Below are 11,566 nucleotides of genomic sequence, written 5' to 3' on the forward strand. Positions count from 1 at the left end.
TACTTCGCCAAGGAGGTGTACAGGTGCCCCTTACGCACCGGGAGACTCGGCGCCACGGACTTCAACTCGCCTCGTCACGCATGCTGAGAACATCAGCAACACCTTCCCCAAGGTCGGCACGACGGTGAACGTCCACTCCTTCCGCGCCAAGCACGGGCGCTCGGCATGCACCTCCGCAGCCTTGCGGCGGGTGGAGATCTCCGCCGGCGCATGCCTCCGCTCAAGCCCAAGGCTCCCAAGGGGAGCAAGAGCAACAAGTGGAGGGAGAGCCGGATGGGGTAGGCGGAGTCCTCGGACGTGTGCTCGATGTTGCTGCTGCCTCCTAGTTTGTTGTTGGGATCCCTTTGTTGTTAGCTAGGGATCCCTTGTTGTTATGTTAGTATGATGGTGTTGTGAAGAACTCTGTTACTATGTTGGCCGCCGTGTATGCAGCCTATTATCTATCCATATTATCTAGGGATTATCTATCCCTAGTCTACTATATTTTGTTGGCCGTACTTAGTTTTCTTGATTTACTATGACTGTGAATTTATCGTACATTATCCTGGAGATTTGCTTCTAGATTTAACTACATACATATGGACCGGAGGGAGTACTAGATTTGCTGCCATATTGGGCAAACAACGAGGGCCAAAAGGCATAAATAATTGAAGAAAGTCGAAATGCAAGCTTCTCTAGATTTTATACTAATTTGGTGAAAAGGACAAGAGAGAAAGAGGGGAAAAAGGTGCACTTAATAATGCCAATTTGGGGCCGAGAGAGACAGAACCCAGCTCCTGCTCACGTGCAACCAAACGCTTCTCGTCCTGTCCCACGCGGTCCCTTTCTACCAGCCCCACGCGACGCGGGCCCACACGACTCGGCCCCACAAGACGCGGCCCCACACGTGACGAACGTCAACTAAACGGGAATCCTGCCGTCTGAGCTGCTTCTGCGGGTTTCAAACAAGGGCTTGGGGAAAACTAAGGAAAAACTAAGGAGCTGGGGAAAACTGAGTACAACTAAGGACCTGAGGGCACGAAAATAGAAATCCCATAAAAATACTAGTCTTGCTAGCGTAGAGGAGTGATACGTCTCCAACGTATCTATAATTTCTTATGTTCCATGCTAGTTTTATGACAATACCTACATGTTTTATATGCACTTTACATCATATTAAGGCATTTATTGGACTAACCTATTAACAAGATGCCACAGTGCCAGTTTACGTTTATTATGTCCGTTTATTGCGGAAAAGGCCCAAAAACCAAAGTGCTCGGAAAAATCCGGAAAAATCACGTAAATTCTATTTCGCCGGAAGACTCACGGAGCCGGAAGGGCCGGGCCGGAGGAGGCCCAGTGGCCTCCTCCCCATCAGCCGACGCGGCCAGGAGGGGGGCCGCCCCACCCTATGGTGTGGGCCCCTCGGGACTCCACCGACGCTCCCCTTTCGCCTATATAATCCCTCGCGACGCGAAAACCCGAGATCAATCAATCATACTCCAGAAAGACTCCAGGGGCGCCGCCGCCATCGTGAAACTCCGTTTCGGGGGACAGAAGTCTCTATTTCGGCACGCCGCCGGGACGGGGAATTGCCCCCGGAGTCATCTCCATCGACTCCACCACCATCTTCATCGCTATTGTTGTCTCCCATGATGAGGAGCGAGTAGTTCTCCCCTGAGGCTAAGGGCTCTACCGGTAGCTATGTGGTTCATCTCTCTCTCCCATGTGATCTTTATGTGATCATGAGCTTTGTACTCTAGTTTAATATGTAGATGTTACTCTTGTCTATTATGCACTCTAGAGGTTACTTTAATATGAACTCCGGATTCACTCTCCACGGTGTGACGGTGACAGTGTGCGCATCGTCTGTGATTCCTTTATGAAGTTGTGGAGCTTGTTTACTCCGGCTTGAGGGTGCTCTTGTAGCCCTACACAATGAATGGTGTTTGTTATCCAACAAGAGAGTGTTTGAGATTAGCATTTATTTATTCAGTTATGTGATCATTGTTGAGAGTGTCCACTAGTGAAAGTATGATTCCTAGGCCTTGTTTCTAAGCATTGAAACACCGTTTCCAACAAGTTCTACTACATGTTTGCTTGCTGCCATTTTTATTTCAGATTGCAATTACAACTTACAATCATCCATATTACTTGTATTTCACTATCTCTTCGCTGAACTAGTGCACCTATACATCTGACAAGTGTATTAGGTGTGTTGGGGACACAAGAGACTTCTTGTATCTTAATTGCAGGGCTGCTTGAGAGGGATATCTTTGACCTCTACCTCCTTGAGTTCGATAAACCTTGGGTGATTCACTTAAGGGAAACTTGCTGCTGTTCTACAAACCTCTGCTCTTGGAGGCCCAACACTGTCTACAGGAATAGAAGCGTGCGTAGACATCAAGGAGGATGATCCAGAGTGACCACAAACCCTAGATACATGTACGGTCATCTTATCCATTGTGACCTGCAATACATCCACCAAAGCAGGACGTAGGGGTTTTACCTCTCCGAGGACCCTGAACCTGGGTAATTGTCGTCTCTCTCTCTGTAGTGCCCGACTTCGGTAAGGAAACGACGTGATCTTGAGTCCCCTGTGTTCAAACCTTTCGGGTTCAGTGATACCCGTGTTCCTTCGCGGACACAATCCGGCATTTGGCGCGCCAGGTAGGGGACTCAGTCCGTCTTCGTTCTTCTCCGACGACCTTCGGCTGTATCTTATGGCCAATCCGGCAGAGCCCGCAGCGCTGACTGGCCGTCGTCGGGAGCCGGTCGTTGAGACTGCTCTGAGGCTGACGCACGAGCTGCTCCTGCTCCATCCGAAAGGAACGAGCTCCAACCAGTGGCTGGCCAGCATCTGCGGACTCGCGCACGCGATGGCCGAGGTTGCGGCGGTCGCTGGGGCTCGGCAGACGCCGCACCAAGAGGCGCTCCGCCTGCCGGGAATCCCTTCTCCCCCCTCTCTCGAGGGCGAGTTAAGGCGATGCCCGGCAGCGGCGGACGCGTCAAGTGCTCATGCATCAAAAGGAAGAAAGGCTCTACCTCAACGGAGCTGCTGGAGCACACGGTGCATTCGCCTATGCTGCAGGATTTTCTGCTTTTGGAGCAGCGCCCAGGAGAGTCGTTGCGCTCTTTCACACATTGTTTCGCTGACCTCTACCTTCAGCTTCCAAAGGTCAGTGACACTCTGGTGGTGGACGCCTTCAACGCTGGCACCACCAACCGGCAGGTTGTGGAAGATCTGATGCTCTCTCCAGGACCGTTCACCGTCGCCCGGCTCTTTTAGATAGCATATGAGCATGCCAACAGGGAGCTAGGCGAGGGTACCTCATCAGAGCCCTCACGGCAAGAAATGTCTCCCCTCGTTCCAAGTCGAAGTCTCCTCTCTAGCACCCCAACGGTACGCGGGTCCCGGATGCGTCTGCGGAGGATCCCCTGGCACGCCAAGATTAGGCTGGGCTCGGGGGCTTGCGTCGTCAGAACGCCGCCCTCACCCACTCTTTTGCAGGATATTGGGCCTCTTGCCTGGACAGCATCAAGTGTTCCGCTGATAATAAGTGAGGACGCGTTAGGATGCCTCCCCGAGGCACACCTGCCTAAAGTCCCCCCAGGCCTTATGCAAGATCGTTGTCATTCTCAAAACACATGAACAGAAAAAACACATTATCAAGGTGGTTCCATACCATATGCAAGGTCGCTGTCATTTTCTCTCGTTTTGTAACTTGGAGTCTCCCTTTTCTAGATGGAATGGTTAGGGAATTCTGATCATGGGATAAATTAGAGAAACCTTAAGTAGGGGAAATTGATGAAAAGGGTAGAAGGGCACCACATTGATAGCTTGAGCATTCTCTCTTGCACGATGAAAAACATAGTTTCGGGAATATTCCTGGATATCCCTTGTAGCAATTAAAATCCAGAGCTCGTAGGCGACCAAAAATTCTATTATTTCCCATAACCTTAAAGCACGGGCCGTCCACATGAAAGTTGACCATAATATCATACTCCCATGATGGAACTAGGATAAGGGACTAAGGGTGACATGTGCCCCAGTTCACATTGGCCCCAATTCTACTCTGATATATTTTTTTAAAAAAAAGACAATGTGGCTTATCATCCAAGATGTAAGTAGTTCAACAATACAAACATCAACTGAGAGATTTAAATAATTATACAGCTTACTTTCTGATGAGTGGCTACGCGTGCGATGGTTTGGAAGGCACGGAAGAGTTCTGAAGGAATCATCGACAGCCGTGGACACCACTAAGTTAGAATTTTTGGCGTTGCTCGGATCCATCTCCGGCGCGCGCAACTATCTTGCCCGCCGTGTCTCCTGGGGCCGTGGCGTTTGCGCTTGCTCCGGTATCAGCGGAATGGTGGGCCGGGAACAGCATCGCCATCCTCTTCTGGCGCGCACGTTCCTCCCTAACCTGGCGCGCATCCTCCTCATCCCACTCCTGGTGCGCAAGCTCCTGCTTCAAGCTGCAGCATGGCGGCGCCGGAGCAAAATGGGACTCTGCACGTATCCGTCGATCCATCCATCAGCGAGCTATACAAATTGCTGCAAGGCGCGTGCCCGCAGGAGGGAGGGAGGAAGTACCGTAGGGTATCTCTATCATCTTTTTCTCATTCCTTCCGTCCAAGACACCGATGATCCTAGGACGATCCTCCTCGCTCTCATCAGCGCCCACACCCGCTCGCTTATCAGACACTCGCAATGCTCCGGCCGTGGCAGACCTCCTCCTTTAGTCGACGGCGGCGAAGAGATCTTGAGTGCAGATTAGGGGTTTGATTGATCGATCACCCAGCCCTCGCGCTGAGAGAATGGGGAGTTCGACGGAGTCCAGAGCTCTCGACTCTATGGACCCTGCGTTATTGTACCAAAATTAAAGTCGAAGCCCTCTCGCCCGGCCTGAATTTTCAGTGTCCCGTCTTTTGTTTTTTACTAGAAAAAAAAAGGAAAATGCGTACGATCCGGCGACCGATGGATGGCGTGGGATCGGTCGCTCGGTTCCGCGTTGCGCGCTGGCCGCGGCTTGCTGGCTTCGCTGGAATTTTGGCCCATCAGCTGTTCGCCCGCGTGGCCAATTAGCTGATCTTCTGTTTGGCCCAGCACTCAACACACATACAGACCAATTGCTGGTGGGCTGCTTCGATTCTTTGTGCACCTGATTTTTGTTGTATTCATGTGTGACTTTTTGTAAAGATAGTTGGTGTTTTTTTTATTGTAATTCAATATGTACCAAATTAAATTTTGCTTGACCACTTTGCAGTGTTTGCAAACATATATATTTTTATTTTAATCATTTCTGACTTTTGTATACATAGTTATTGGATTTTGTTGTAATTCAATATGTAGCAAATTAATTGTTACTTCATCACTTTGCAGTGTTTGTAAATATATAGACTTTTGTTGTAATCGTTTGACACCTTTATAAAATGAGTTTGTAACTTTTGTTGTAATTCAATTTGTAGCAAATTAAATGTCGCTTGACCACTTTCCCTCATTTTGCAAACATATTAATTTTTTATTGTAATCGGTTATGACTTTTTGTAAAAGAAGTTGGTGACTTTTGTTGTAATTCAATATGTAGCAAATTAATATTTTATTTTCTATTTTTGTAAACATATGGATTTTTGTTGTAATAGACTCCGGTTTTTGTTAATAATATTGGCTACTTTTGTTGCAAATCGATCTCCAGCAAAACAATTTGTTGGTTTAACCATTTTACTGTGACATTATTTTTTTTAAATGTTGCGAATTTTTGTTGTAAAAGTATATTTTTTTTGTTTACGGGGTGACTGTTTTTGTTGTAACACCCTCTACCATAGGGACAAATCAGCATGGTGGCATATTTGTCGTAAATACCGGGAAGGATAGAGCCAAAGAGATACACTTTTTCGTTCTTAAGTGAAGAAGTTAGGACCGCGGGTTGATTTCTCAAAAAACTAAGGGCCAAAATGCTAAATTGCGCTGCGCCTTGTTCTGGACGTTAGATCTCCATCGGAAGGCTGGGAGAACGACCGATTTTGGGCCACTTATCAGCCCACCGACGCCCAGCGTCCGCCGAAAAAAAGGGAATGTGTTTTTCTTTACTATTATATTGGAGTTGGTCGTAAGTCGTACAACGTGTTTGATGAAGGAGATTGGAACGATCCGGGCTATTCGATCTAATCCCACGGTCTCCGCTCCATGCAATCGAATTTGGCAGGAAACCAACAAAATGATATCATCAATCACGCTTGCAGAAATATGGCATGAGAAAATATCTTTCCTATATATTCATGAGCTGATCTTGTGAGATAATACCAAATATGGTATGAGAAATACCTTTCCTATATATTCATGTGCTGGTCGTATGAGAAAATACATTTTTTATATATATCCCCGAGCTGGTCGTCATCTGGAAGATGTTGACGGTTCGTTTTTTTGTTCATGTCAATCTCACGGCCAGAGAAAACAAAACCAGGACGCAATTTTGTCTTTAAATCCACGTGATTTCCCCTCCCAAAGAACCCTTCTCGCTCCGGCGCTTGCTAGAGTTAGTGCCGTATTGCCACCGCCACCAGTCACCACCGATGTTTGACGACACAGCTCGACGCTAGCCTTTTCCGATGCCCCTTCTCCTCTGAGTCCTACCAGTCCTGTTTCCCGTAGACGGCAGGCGCCGGCCCTTAGCTGCCCTCGTCCGGTCCGGGTGCATCAATTATTTCTCCCCCACCTGCTCTTTTCGATCATACTTATGAAATCGTCATTTATCCATATAATTGCTGTCATTTTTTTCTAATTCTTGACTTTCATTGACATGATGAAGGAATATAGTGTCCAGAATCCTAGCGCCGTGCCCTCCATAGGTTACATCCGACTTTCGATTTGTGGAATCCAAAGCTGCAGGGGTCAGTACTATTTTCTTGATTTATTTTGGGAGTAAGTTTGAATGTTTCTAGAAAGGCACCTTCACCTGTTTGTTGTACCTTAAAATAGTTAGGTGTTGTTATTAGCTGCAAGATGCCGGATGGTGAAATCAGAACAGTGAAGGAAATACATATATTCATTGAGATAATCAATGTTTTATTGTGCTCTAAATCATAGACTCCTCAAACCATCTCGCTCATGCTCTTCTTCTTCTTCTGGTGAAGTCGTGAAATTATGATATTCAGTGTCGTGGAGGCACTTTATTCTATGCTACTTCAGGTACGTTTATAGAACATTTTCTGTCTACAAAAGTAGATCAATTTCTTGCTATGGCATGCTGTTAAAGATCTAATGGTCAATCAACTCAGTAGATATAATGAAATTTCAAGGCAAGTTCCAGCGAGCCAATGGTAGTTAAAATCTATACTATGATATTGAAGTTGGTCGTAGATCGTACAACACGTTTGGTGAAAAAGATTGGAAGAATCCGGGTCATTCGATCTAATCCCACGGTCTCCGCACCAAGGTCTGTATGTGCTTCCGTGATCTGAACTGGAGTTCGTTGAATATGGACAAACATGGATGATCTGGCATGTGGTAATGTGAAATTCTGTTATTTGTATTTTCTTTGTTGTGGTGTGCAGAATTTTTTCTATGCAATTAGATATTTATGTAGCCATATTTGTTGAGTTGATGTTTTAGGAAGTGGTCCATCTTCGTGTATCTATAGAAAATAGAGCAATATCTTAGTTGCATTTTTATCTCAGGTGTAGTACTCAATGGGATTTAATAATAACTCAATACTAAATGTAAAATGAGCAGTGAGTCCACTGTCAAAACTAAATGTAAAATATGAAAAGGGTGAAGACACGGAAGATAATGTTGACATGATCTGTAACATGTTTCCTCCTCTCGCCCCCGCGTGGTGACGGGGAAACCTTAGGTAGTTGTCGCGGACAGCCCCCTCCTTCCACCTCCGTCCGCCGCCATGGGCGCGGCCGGGCTCTGCCTGGTCTTTGCCGGTAGCGGCGGGGCCTGCTCGTCCCCTGGCGTGGTGGATCGACGCGGGAAGGATCCTCCCCGGTTGGGTGTGGTGTGCTCGCCGGGCACCATGGCGTGTTGGTTGCTCGATGTGCGGCGGCTTGAGTGGCGCGCCCGGTGTCATGAGCGGTGGCGCGCTTAGGGCATCGGCGGGCAGGCGGACGGCTGGCGGCGGGCCATGCCAGCGGTGGAGGTGCGAGCTGGGACGAACCAGATGGGTGTAAACCTTAAGTTGGTCTTTTCCTTTCCCTCTCTGTGATCTTGGTTGTCACCGGTGGAGGGTCGGCCTGTTGCAAGGCATCTCGCCGCGTTGCCTCGACCGCCCTAGGATGGACGGAGGCGTTGGGCTCGACCTGAATAATGGTGGCGGTCCTCGGGTCTCTTATGCGAAGATGAAGACCTACCTGAGGCATGTCCGTCTTGATCTAGCTGGAGTGATGAGTTCCGAAAAGCTCCACTAGCAAATGAAATAGTGCATCTTTTGCCTGGAGTTTGCTGGATCGGATGGTATTTGGTCGTGCACACCCATGCTTTTATTCCGACTGTTTGGTTCTGGAGGGAGTGATACGTCCCAAACGTATCTATAATTTCTTATGTTCCATGCTACTTTTATGATGATACTCACATGTTTTATACACATTATATGTCATTATTATGCGTTTTCTGGAACTAACCTATTGACGAGATGCCGAAGTGCCAGTTCCTGTTTTCTGCTGTTTTGGTTTCAGAAATCCTAGTAAGGAAATATTCTCGGAATCGGACGAAATCAATGCCCAGGCATCTTAGAATCACACGAAGCTTCCGAACACCCGAGAGCCGCCAGAGGAGGGCCTGTGGGCCCCGGATGATAGGCTGGCGCGGCCGAGGGTGGGCCGCGCCCCTATTGTGTCACCGCCTCGTCGGCCCTCCGACTCCGCCTCTTCGCCTATTTAAAGGTCCCCGACCTAAAACCTCGATACGGAAAAGCCACGGTACGAGAAACCTTCCAGAGCCGCCGCCATCGCGAAGCCAAGATCCGGGGGACATGAGTCTCGTTCGAGGCACGCCGCCGGACGAGGAAGTGCCCCGGAAGGCTCCTCCATCGACACCACCGCCATCTTCATCAACGCTGCTGTCTCCCATGAGGAGGGAGTAGTTCTCCATCGAGGCTAAGGGCTGTACCGGTAGCTATGTGGTTAATCTCTCTCCTATGTACTTCAATACAATGATCTCATGAGCTGCCTTACATGATTGAGATTCATATGATTTTTGTATCACTATTCATCTATGTGTTACTCTAGTGATGTTATTAAAGTAGTCTATTCCTCCTCCACGGTGTAATGGTGACAGTGTGTGCATCGTGTAGTACTTGGCGTAGGTTATGATTGTAATCTCTTGTAGATTATGAAGTTAATTATTGCTATGATAGTATTGATGTGATCTATTCCTCCTTCATAGTGTGATGGTGACAGTGTGCATGCTATGTTAGTACTTGGTGTAATTGCAATGATCTATCATGCACTCTAAGGTTATTTAAATATGAACATTGAATGTTGTGGAGCTTGTTAACTCCGGCATTGAGGTGCTCTTGTAGCCCTACGCAATTAGTGGTGTTCATCATCCAACAAGAGAGTGTAGAGTGGTTTTATTATGTGATCAAAGTTGAGAGTGTCCACTAGTGAAAGTATGATCCCTAGGCCTTGCTTCTAAGCATCGAAACTCCGTTTATTTACTGTTCCGTTGCATGTTTACTCGCTGCCATATTTTATTCAGATTGCTATTACCACTCATATACATCCATACTACTTGTATTTCACTATCTCTTCGTCGAACTAGTGCACCTATACATCACAAGTGTATTAGGTGTGTTGGGGACACAAGAGACTTCTTGTATCGTGATTGCGGGGTTGCTTGAGAGGGATATCTTTGACCTCTTCCTCCCCGAGTTCGATAAACCTTGGGTGATCCACTTAAGGGAAACTTGCTGTCTGTTCTACAAACCTCTCGCTCTTGGAGGCCCGATACGTCTCCGACGTATCGATAATTTCTTATGTTCTATGCCATATTATTGATGATACCTACATGTTTTATGCACACTTTATGTCATATTCGTGCATTTTCTGGAACTAACCTATTAACAAGATGCCGAAGTGCCAGTTCCTGTTTTCTGCTGTTTTTGGTTTCAGAAATCCTAGTAACGAAATAGTCTCGGAATTGGACGAAACAAAGACCCAGGGGCCTATTTTTCCACGGAGCTTCCAGAAGACCGAAGAACATACGAAGTGGGGCCACGAGGTGGCGACACCACAAGGCGGCGCGGCCAAGGGGGGGCCCGCGCCGCCCTATGGTGTGGCCCCCTCGTCTGGCCCCCGACTCTGCCCTTCCGCCTACTTAAAGCCTCCGTCGCGAAACCCCTGAGCGAAAAAACCACGATACGGAAAACCTTACAGAGACGCCGCCGCCGATCCCATCTCGGGGGATTCTGGAGATCTCCTCCGGCACCCTGCCGGAGAGGGATTCATCTCTCGGAGGACTCTACACCGCCATGGTCGCCTCCGGAGTGATGAGTGAGTAGTTCACCCCTGGACTATGGGTCCATAGCGGTAGCTAGATGGTTGTCTTCTCCTCATTGTGCTTCATTGTTGGATCTTGTGAGCTGCCTAACATGATCAAGATCATCTATCCGTAATTCTATATGTTGTGTTTGTCGGGATCCGATGGATAGAGAATACCATGTCATGTTAATTATCAAGTTATTACATATGTGTTGTTTATGATCTTGCATGCTCTCCGTTTCTAGTAGAGGCTCTGGCCAAGTTTTTACTTTTAACTCCAAGAGGGAGTATTTATGCTCGATAGTGGGTTCATGCCTGCATTGACACCTGGGGGAGTGACAGAAACCCCTAAGGTTGTGTTGTGCTGTTGCCACTAGGGATAAAACATTGGCGCTATGTTCGAGGATGTAGTTGTTGATTACATTACGCACCATACTTAATGCAATTGTCTGTTGTTTAGCAACTTAATACTGGAAGGGGTTCGGACGATAACCTGAAGGTGGACTTTTTAGGCATAGATGCAGTTGGATGGCGGTCTATGTACTTTGTCGTAATGCCCAATTAAATCTCACTATACTTATCATGTCATGTATGTGCATTGTTATGCCCTCTCTATTTGTCAATTGTCCGACTGTAATTTGTTCACCCAACATGCTTTTATCTTATGGGAGAGACACCTCTAGTGAACCGTGGACCCCGGTCCATTCTTTAATACTTGAAATACAAATCTGCTTGCCAATACTTGTTTTACTATTTTCTCTGCAAACAATCATCTTCCACACAATACGGTTAATCCTTTGTTACAGCAAGCCGGTGAGATTGACAACCTCACTGTTTCGTTGGGGCAAAGTACTTTGGCTGTGTTGTGCAGGTTCCACGTTGGCGCCGGAATCTCTGGTGTTGCGCCGCACTACATCCCGCCGCCATCAACCTTCAACGTGCTTCTTGACTCCTACTGGTTCGATTAAACCTTGGTTTCTATGCGAGGAAACTTGCCGCTGTGCGCATCACACCTTCCTCTTGGGGTTCCCAACTGACGTGTCAACTACACGCATCAAGCAAATTTCTGTTGTGATCTTAAGTGGAATCAAGACAC

Source organism: Lolium rigidum, chromosome 1, assembly GCF_022539505.1.
Source record: "Lolium rigidum isolate FL_2022 chromosome 1, APGP_CSIRO_Lrig_0.1, whole genome shotgun sequence".
NCBI lineage: Eukaryota > Viridiplantae > Streptophyta > Magnoliopsida > Poales > Poaceae > Lolium > Lolium rigidum.